The following is a 10086-nucleotide window of genomic DNA, read 5'->3' as shown; positions in this document are numbered from 1 at the left end:
TTTCAACATTTTAGAGTATTCTTCTTCAAATTTTCTCTATGAAATGAGTCATAAGACCTTTCTTCACCCTTTATCCCAACGACGGACAACTAGGGCTCTATTCTCGTCAATATGTGTCATAAGAGCACTCCATGCATCCACAAGAAGCTTCATGCTCATTGTAACCAGTTCCTATAGCATCTCTAGTATCTCTTTAGTGGGGTTCTCCAATAGATATGAGGCTTCTTCTGTTCCTGCATAACCATTAGAGAAAGAAAAACAAGAAATCACAAGGAATGAGTTCTAACTAACTTAGTAAAGCAATAATCACATACATATTCCTCAATCACATAGGATTAAAGAAATGAATAGATGAAATGCTATACTATATTATAGATGCATCCAGGAATTCTAACTATGCAAGTCTTCGTCTAGACATATATGCTTTAAGATATATACCAACCCTTCTATGGGTGGGTCTTGTCATTCTGATTCCTCATGTCGACACCCCAAACCGTCTTTTGGAATCCCGGACAAGGGGTACGGTCCACATCATCAACCATGGCTAGGTGATAAGCATGCATTTATCATTATTTACTTGATTTAATTTTCCATACTTAGTTAATTAAAAGAGAGCTAATTGATTATTTTTGTGTATTTTTCAAGAAAAATGTGATTTTGGTTATTAGAAATAATATGGAGTAAAGTTGGCAAATATATTAGATATTGGTGGATTTTAAATCATGACATTCAATCTTGCTGCCCAAGAAATCATGAAAAGTGAGATCTTAGCCAAATTGGAAACAGGTGGAGGTCTAAGGAACAAAATTGGTAATAAATTTGAAAATCGGGTAAACAGACCTACCTTCAGTATTTTGGGCATATCTCTCTCTTATGAACTCGGATTGCAGTGATTCAAGATGCTATGGAACGATATCAAAAATATCTACAACGAACTATTTTCAAGTTTTTCCAACATCCGAACAAATAAAGGTCGAATCAACGGGTAAATAGAGGGGATTCATTGTGTGCGGGAGACATAAAAGAGAAGCCAGCCACAGAGAAGAGGAAGAGACGGTGAATGCGGATCTTGGTTCTCATCTCTCTCATTATTGAAGAAGAAGACCACATATCTCTCTCTCTCTCTCTCTCTCTCTCTCTCTCTCTCTATGTTTCATCTTTATTTGTCTTATGAACTTTGTGATAATGAATAACTAGTTCCTTTTCTTTGGGATGTAGATGAACCGTGCTTATTTCATTAATTTGATTGCTCTATATCTTCTAGTTGATTGTGTTTGAGTTTGGCCAAATATGTTCTATAGCTCAGCAAACTAAGCGTGCCAAGCTTCAAGGAAGGACCATAGTTTTGCGAAGATAGGGCATATCTAGGAAGATCATCCTTAATTTGCTTAAATTTTGGTGCGTCCTTCGCTGAAGCTTGGCACATTTAGTTTGCTGAGCTATGGAACATCTTTGGCCAAATTCAAACACAATCAACTAGAAGATATAGAACAATCAAATTAATGAAATAAGCATGGTTCATCTACATCCCAAAGAAAAGGAACTAGTTACTCATTATCACAAAGTTCATAAGACAAATAAAGATGAAACAGAGAGAGAGAGAGAGAGAGAGAGAGAGAGAGAGAGAGAGAGAGAGAGAGAGAGAGAGATGTTGTGAAATCCAGCCCTATCCTAACCCTGACCCGACCCGGATCCCTTGTTGTTTGTAGGTCTGAAGGCTCAGAGAAGTGGAAGAAGAGACTTGTGGGCCCTCATAGTTGAAGATTCGGTGTATGACTTAGAGCCTATGGATATTGACAGTGATGCCCCTTACTTGGATAAACTGTCAGTGTTAAGTGAGAAACTGCACCTAGAAAGGGGGAAGCGTAGTTGAAGTACGTGATGCACTTCCGATCTCGTTCCGAAGGTATTTCTCTAATCTAGACTTGTTGACTAACTTGTAGGAGAAAACCCAACTCAATTTGGATCAGTCTGGCCTTCCATTTCCTTGTTTGAAGTTGCTATTCAGGCTTGGTCGATTGGCCCAGTCGACCAGTCAGTTGACCAACAGATTAATAAATGCAAAAATTCCAAAATTCTTGATTATTTTAAGCCTACTTATTGGGACCTCGTGAATAGAACCATATTCTAATCATTGGGACTCCAGAGAACAAGGAGTGACCTTCTCAAAGCCATTTCTTGAAGTTGGTGAAGATCCTTGGTCTCAATCATTGCATTCCATCTCCATTGCTTCCTCAAGGTATGATTTCTCTCTCTCATCCTCTACCCTACTCTTTCCCCTACTCTTTCTTGCTATTGAGACCATGGCTAAAGTGCTGCACTTGGTCATGTGTTTCCCCTTTCATTTCCATTGTTTTCCTTTCATTCTTGCTATGCTATGCTTCCATTTCAATGACTAGCATTGCATTTCCATGATTCCTTTCATTTCAACTTGTTCCTTGATCTAAACTGATGTGTAGATGTATGCTAGGTCTGATTTACTATTGGTTTATGATTCTAATCTTATTCTTATCACTTCCTTAGCTGATTCCCCATCATTCCTTGCCATTGCAACAAATTCCATTTCAATTCTTGATGTTTAGCATATAAAACAAAAGGTTTCAATTTGGGTATTCCTAATTGGACCATTGGATCATGATAATATTTATTGTATAGTGTTCTTATACTGCTATAATCAATCCCTCCAAGTTTCGGATCGATCTGAGCCTCGGAAGATCGGTTTTGGGCCAAATTCACTATTCGGCCCATTACTGTTCATCTTGGTCGACTGCTTGGTTGACTGAGTCAGTCTACCAATCAGTCGACCAGATGAGGACAGCAACTCTATACTTGCTTGTTTTGCTCTGTTTGATCTTCGATTTGATTGTTTTCTTCTCTAATGTTGCATATATGTTGTCTAGGGTTCAAGCACTAAGTTGGGGGGACTATTCTAAGTGGTACTTGTGAAACCTAGCACTAACCTTGACTTGGAAACCCTGTTGTTTGTAGGTCCGACAACCCGAAGTAAGGCAAGAAGTCAGCTATGGGCCATCCCATTGGAAGATTTGGTGTTTGGCTTAGAATCCATGAGTGTTGATGACAGTGTCCCATTCATGGAAATTGCACCCTGATGAAGAAGGAATTAGTTGATGGACTTGGAGTACTCTCTGACTTGGTTTGAAGGCATTTCTACATACTAGGTAAGTCACTTGGTGTGTGTGCAAAACCCCTTCAAGTTTGGAATTGATTTGAGCCTTCAATTCCCCGTCTTTTGTGCCTCCAAACTCCTTGGAACAAACCAGAGCCCTCTTCAAGTCATCTCCTCTGCATCCTTGGTGATTTTCTTGACGGATCTTCGTCAAATCTCGTGCATTTACACAAAAAGGTATGTGATCATCCTCTTCTATGCTTCATCTTTGATTCTCCATTACTTTTCTTTCCTTTTCTATTGAGGACAGTAGAGATGATGTTGCATCTTTGTTGCAACCATCACTCTACTCATTCCCTCTCTTTTCCTAAGGATCTAAAGCTTGGTGGATGATCTTCATCAAGATCATCACTCGCTTTTGAAGGAAAACATGTATTCATCTTCTTTCCTCTTTTAGATTCAATGTTCTTCAGTCTTAGATCTATTTTTCTAGTAGATCTATGCATGCTTTCCATGAATCCTTTATCAGATTAGTGATCCATCATCCTATAGTTTCTTGTCCATGATTTTGATATGATTTCTTCAAGAACCATGATTGATCTAATTATGGTAAGTTTTTGTTTCCTAATTTGTAATTTGAAGACTTGATTTATTAGAGTTTTGAAGTCCTCTATATACCAATACACTATCCTTGCATATTCCCTCTTGTTTGGTGCCCTTTTGAATCACCAAATTCGGATTTGTAATCAGAAATCTCTAATTTTGAGCCGGGGTGGTGGGGGGGGGGGGGGGGCCGCGGGGGGACAACCACCCACGGGGGGCCCCCCCCCCCCCGGGGGGGGGGCCCCCCCCCCCCGGCTTTCCTTCTTTTGTTTGTTTTCCCTTTTTCCCCCCCTCTTCCCCCCCCCCCCCCCCCCCCCCCCCCCCCCCCCCCCCCCCCCCCCCCCCCCCCCCCCCCCCCCCCCCCCACCACAATAAAAATCACTTAAGTCTCGGAAAATTAAGTATCAACTTCACATAGAGTGGTCAAGACTAAGGCGAATGTAGACCAATCAATCGACCAATGAGGACAGCAACCTCATATTTGGCCCTTTTTGGATGATATGATCTCTTTCCTTCTAGTATAATCTAACAAATTGCACAAAAGGAATGAGTTCAAAAGAACTCAGCAAGGCAAGTCGTTTCATAATACACAGTTCATTCGATACAAGTCACAATATGATGCAATATGATATGAGACAATGATGAAATATGATTCTAATCTTAAGTATGCTAGTCTCTAAGGTAGACATGCTTTAAGCCATAGCACCATACTTCTTTGGGTCGTCAGTCACTCCCCCTCAATCATAAGATATCTTGGGTCTGCCGTGGAAATTGGGTAAGGTCCTCATCAAGCCATGGTTGGGGATTTAGTCACCACTCTCTCACATCACCATTGGTATAAGTATTGGCGCATATCGCGGCGAAGCCTAGCCCAATGCAAGTCATCTACTCAGTCGTATCATGTCAGATCCAGATACTTTCCCTATGGCACCGACCAACTCGGTTCCGTATCCTTCACACTAGAGTCAACGTATCCTATGGCACCGACCAACTCGGATTACGGACTCATCAACCCTATTGGTCATCCACAAATGGTAAACGGAAAGCTCTCATGTCCTCTCACGGGTTGGTTACCGGTCTTGAGCGCCCGTGAGCCCAAGTCTATCCATTTGCAACCCTACCAATAAATGGCCTCTTTCGGGTATCCGCAGTATAGTTCAAGTCCTCTCACGGAGTGGATACCGGTCTTGAGCGCCCTTCAACCATACTCTACCACGGGTCGTTCGGTCTCAATACCCTTCCGATTTGGGTCTGATACGACAAGGGAAAATATCCTAACCATACACCTAGACAATCCTATTTATGTCATCCAACAACCCGGGAAAGTGTCGATGGACACCTTTGGGGAATATCCCATACTACTCCCTCCGATGTCCAAGGACAGAAATGTTGAAAGGACACTTCCCAATCCCAAGTCATACGTAGTCAATCACAAACTCAATCTCATCATATCATATTAAATCAATGATTCATCATATAAACAATACATTTCATAACATGATTAATCATATACAAAATCATAAGTAGAATTTAACATGATGTTCTAAATGATATATACGTTCTATTGCTGATAAGAAAACATATAATAGTCATGTATAGTAAAGGAATACTCGTATGAACATAACCATTAAGTTCCCATAATGTAAGCATGTTGGTATAATTAACATACTTGAGTTAACGACTATCCCCCTTACCTTAATCAAGTTGTAAATAGTTTTAATGATCACCAAGTATGGTCCCAAAATTAGTGTTGATACCCTAGATAACATACAAGTAAAGTCAGAGAAGAAAGCAATTGAATCAGGGTTCAAACGGGTCAATTCGGTTGAGTACAGGGCCTTAACAGCTCTTGGTTGATTGGCTTGGTCGACTGTCAGTCAACCAAGCAGTCGACCAAGACTTGTTAACTTCAAGACATCAATGTAAACTTGATCAGAAACTGCCCTTCCGGTGCTCCGATCGTCACGAAATTTGGAGGGCATGTTTATAACAATAAGAGGATACTACACACTAATTTTCATGATGATCCAACGGTTCAATCAAAAATTCCCAAATCGAAATCTTAGGTTCTATATGATACTTAACAAGAAATAAATTGGAACTGATAGAAATTGTAAAGGATGATAGGAATCAATCAAATGAGTGTTAAGAATCAAGCTAAAATCTTAATTTCATTATAGTCTAAGCTTATCATGCATCTACATATCAGATTTGAATCAAAATAGGTTAGATTGAATAGAATCAAAGTGATGGAGTGCAATTAATCTCATTTGAATCATGATATAGCATGAGTGGGGGAGGATTAAGGAATTGAAAGGGGGAAACTCATGGTTAAGTGTTTGCAAGGTTGCAGCACTTCAGCCATGGTTTCAAGATCATTAATTGATAGGAAATTGATTAGATTAGAAGAAGAATTGAAGAAATCATACCTTGAGTTGATGATTAATGCATACATTAATGATTGGAGTCAAAGATCTTCCCAAACATCAAGGAATAGCCCAAGAGAGTGTCCAACCTCGAGCTCTGGAGTGCCAATGATTAGTTTAGGTCCTCATTCACGAGTTCCAAAAAGGTAGGGGCAAAATGGGAAGAGATTTAGTGCATTTTCGAAATCCATTACTCTTGGTCGACCAAGCCATGATAGGAACTTCAGGAGTGGATTCGGGAGGCTATATAGGGTCAAATCGAGCGGGGTTTTCTCCTACAAGTCAATCAACAAGTCTAGTTTCAGAAAATACCTTTGGATTGATCACGGGGTTCCAGGAAGTGCTTCAACTAATTCAATCTTCATCGATGCGCAGATTTTCACCCAATACTGACAATGTGCTCAAGTAAGGGGCATCATTGTCAATATCCATAGGCTCAGCATCAAGCATCGAATCATCCACTAAGAGGGCCCTCAGGTCTCTTCTACCACCACTTCGGGTCTTCGGACCTGCAACAGTATAAAATCCGGGCCGGGTTAGGGTTAGGATAAGGCCGGATTTTACATTAACTGCCTTACTGGGTTTCTTTGAAACCCATTCCTTTTGTGCTATGTACTCTTAGATTTCTCTACAGGTTCTGAGTATCATGACTACTTGTATGAAGAAGCTCAAGGAGAAGAGACATATCTCTAGGAAGGTGATTGCGGTTACGACAATTACACTGAAGATTCCTCGGGTGGTTATGCTGCGTACGATGCTTAGTCTGACCATAGAGTGGAAGCGCCTTTGCGCCATTTTTGAGATTTATACTTATAGAGATGTCGTCTATAAGATTGAGAACAATTTAGTTACTTATTGTACTTGCTATTGGGATTAGTTTTCATCCCTTTTCCTTTTCTTTTTAGAACTATTTTTCCGCTATTAGTAGAGTGAGATTTCCGCCTCACTTTACTTTATGATTTTGACATTTTGATTGTCTTTCGTACTCTGATGATATATGATTTATTCATTCCTTATTTGGATCTCTTATTTATAATTTGCACATTGATTATTTATGTTCATGATTATGTTATTGTCTATGTGGGAGGTTGATTACCTCGATACTTGATCTTCAGGGCTGTGGATCACACACTCGGGTATGCCAGGTAGGGTACCGGCTGGGTGGATGTGACAGTACTTGTCACATCCACCCAGCCGGTACCCTACCTGGCATACCCGAGTGTGTGATCCACAGCCTCGAAGATCAAGTATCGAGTAATCAACCTCCCACATAGACAATAACATAATCATGAACAATAATAATCAAAGTGCAAAAGATAAACCAAAGATCCAAAAAAGGAAAGAATACACCATGTATATAATCAAAGTACGAAAGATAATCAAAGTGTCTAAATCAATAAGTAAAGTGAGGCGGAATCCCACTCTACAACCAGCGGAAGTAGTACTAAAAGAAAAGGAAAAGAAGAAAACAAGAATGAAAATAGGACTAAATTGTCCCATCTTATAGCAGGATCTCTATAGGTCGGATCTCAAAAATGGCAGCGCCCACCTATGGTCGGACTAAGCATCAGCATAACCACCCGCGCGCTGCGAAATGTAATTGTTGTAACCGCAATCACCTTCCTGGATACATGCCTCTTCTCCTTGTGCTTCTTCATACGAGCAGTCATGATACTCAGAACCTGTAGAGTAGTCTAACAAAACATTGTACAAAAGGAATGAGTTTCAACGAAACTCAGTAAGGCAATTAATCCATAACAACATAAATAGCAGGATTTCAAAGCAAAGTAAAATGCTATATGATATGAAACACATGATGCAATATGATTCTAACTCTATGTATGCTGGTCTCTATTAGAAGACATGCTTTAAGTCATAACACCGTACTTCTTTAGGAGGGTCTCATCACACAATGCCTTTTGGTAGTGGGTCCGGCATCCCTCGGGACATTCCATGGCTGGGGGTATAGGTCACCACTCTCTCACATCACCATTGGTCTAAGTACCGACGCATGTCAGGGTCAAAGCCTAGCCAAATGCAAGTCTCCTACTCAGTTACATCAAGTCAGATCTAGATGCGTCCATTCCTCGCCCCTGGCGATCCTTTCCGGTATCCTTCACACTAGAGTCCTCATAGTCCCTGACTACGGACTCATCAACCCTATAGGTCATCCACATATGGTAAACGGGAAGCTCTCACGTCCTCTCATGGGTTGGTTACCGGTCTTGAGCGCTCGTGAGCCCAAGTCTAACCATATGCAACCCTACCGATAAATGGTCCCCACAATGTGATTCCTATCCTCTCACGGATTGGTTACCGGTCTTGAGCGCCCATGAATCCCCATTGCTACCACGGGTCGTTCGGTCTCAATACCCCTCCGATTAGGGTCTGACATAACGGGACATCCTAGCCAAACACTACTAGTGTCCAGAGGGCATCTCCGGAATATGTCATCCAACAGTTTAGGAAGGTGTCCAGAGGGCATCTCCGGAAACATCCCATAATATTCCCGTAGTAGTCCAAGGACAAAAATGTCAAAAGGACACCTCTCCTTCCCGAACCATAACTTAAGCATACACAAGCATCAATCCATGACATCACATATATGGTAACTTCATATACGGAAAGAAATCAATAATAACATTCAACTTATATTGAACTTGTAAGTAAATCTTACATGAGTCAATTTAATATAAACAAGTAAATGCTACTGATATCAAGACAGTACAATAGTAGTATAACACTGTAAGAATCTAATTAAAGAAATAAACTAACAAGATTCAAATATAGAAACTAAGATATACAATTTATGTAGTTAAGGAAGTAACCATCCTTACCTTTTATAACTCACAAGGAATCTTAAGAATTCAAGTAAGATCTTGACAAACTTGAGAAGAAGGTCCTAAACAAGTGTATACAACATATTAGGAAAGATACCTAGAAAGAAAGATATCAAAACATCCAAAATGAACCAAATCTGGAGTTGCTGTACTCATTGGTCGATTGGATTGGTCTACTGTCTCAGTCGACCAACCGAGACAGTGGCCTACAAAATCAGAGTTTTGAGAATAAAGAATCGAATTTGGTGGTTCAAAAGGGTACTAAACAAGGGGTAAACTACAATGGTAGCATCCTAGTATATAGAGGACTTCAAAACACTAATCGAATCAAGTCTTCAAGTTACAAATTAGGAAACCAAAGTTACCATAATTAGATCAATCATAGTTCTTGAAGAATTCAAAGTACAATTCATGGACAAGAACAATAAGATGATGGATCATTGATTGTGATAAAGAAATCATGAAAGGCATGCATAGATCTTCAAGAAAATAGATCTAAGATTGAAGAACATGGATCTAAATAAGGAAACAAAACTTACCATAGATGTATTAGTCATGATTCTTGAAGAAAGCATGGTATGATAAAGGAGAAATAACTAGAAATTGATAGATTATGGATCATGTAAATAACACATTGATTGACTACTAATATGATCAATAAAATAGATTTGAGAAGATCAGAATTTAAATCAAAGATGAACGAAGACAAGATCATGATTTAGATCATGATTCCTTCAAAAGCTTGCAGTGATCATGATTAAGATCATTGCTTTAGCCATTAATCCTTAGGAAGCTCATGAGAGATAAGTACAGAGATGTTTGCAACAGAGAATGCAGCATCTTCTCTACTGTCTCAACCCAAAAAAGAAAGAAAACAAAGATGATGAAGAAGAAGAGAGTGTAGACATATCTTTTTGTGTAAGAACACGAGTTTTGACAAAGATCCGTCAAGATAAACACCAAGGACGCAAGGAAGATGACTTGCAGAGGTCTCTAGTACGTTCCAAAGAGTTTGGAGGCAGAAAATACGAAGTAGACTTGAGATTGGACTTAAATAGAGCAAGCAAGACCTAATTAACAGAGACAGAAC

Source organism: Hakea prostrata, chromosome 9 (assembly GCF_041222555.1).
Source record: "Hakea prostrata isolate BN-2017 chromosome 9, UWA_Hpros_2, whole genome shotgun sequence".
NCBI classification, from domain to species: domain Eukaryota; kingdom Viridiplantae; phylum Streptophyta; class Magnoliopsida; order Proteales; family Proteaceae; genus Hakea; species Hakea prostrata.
This window is presented reverse-complemented; position numbering follows the sequence as displayed.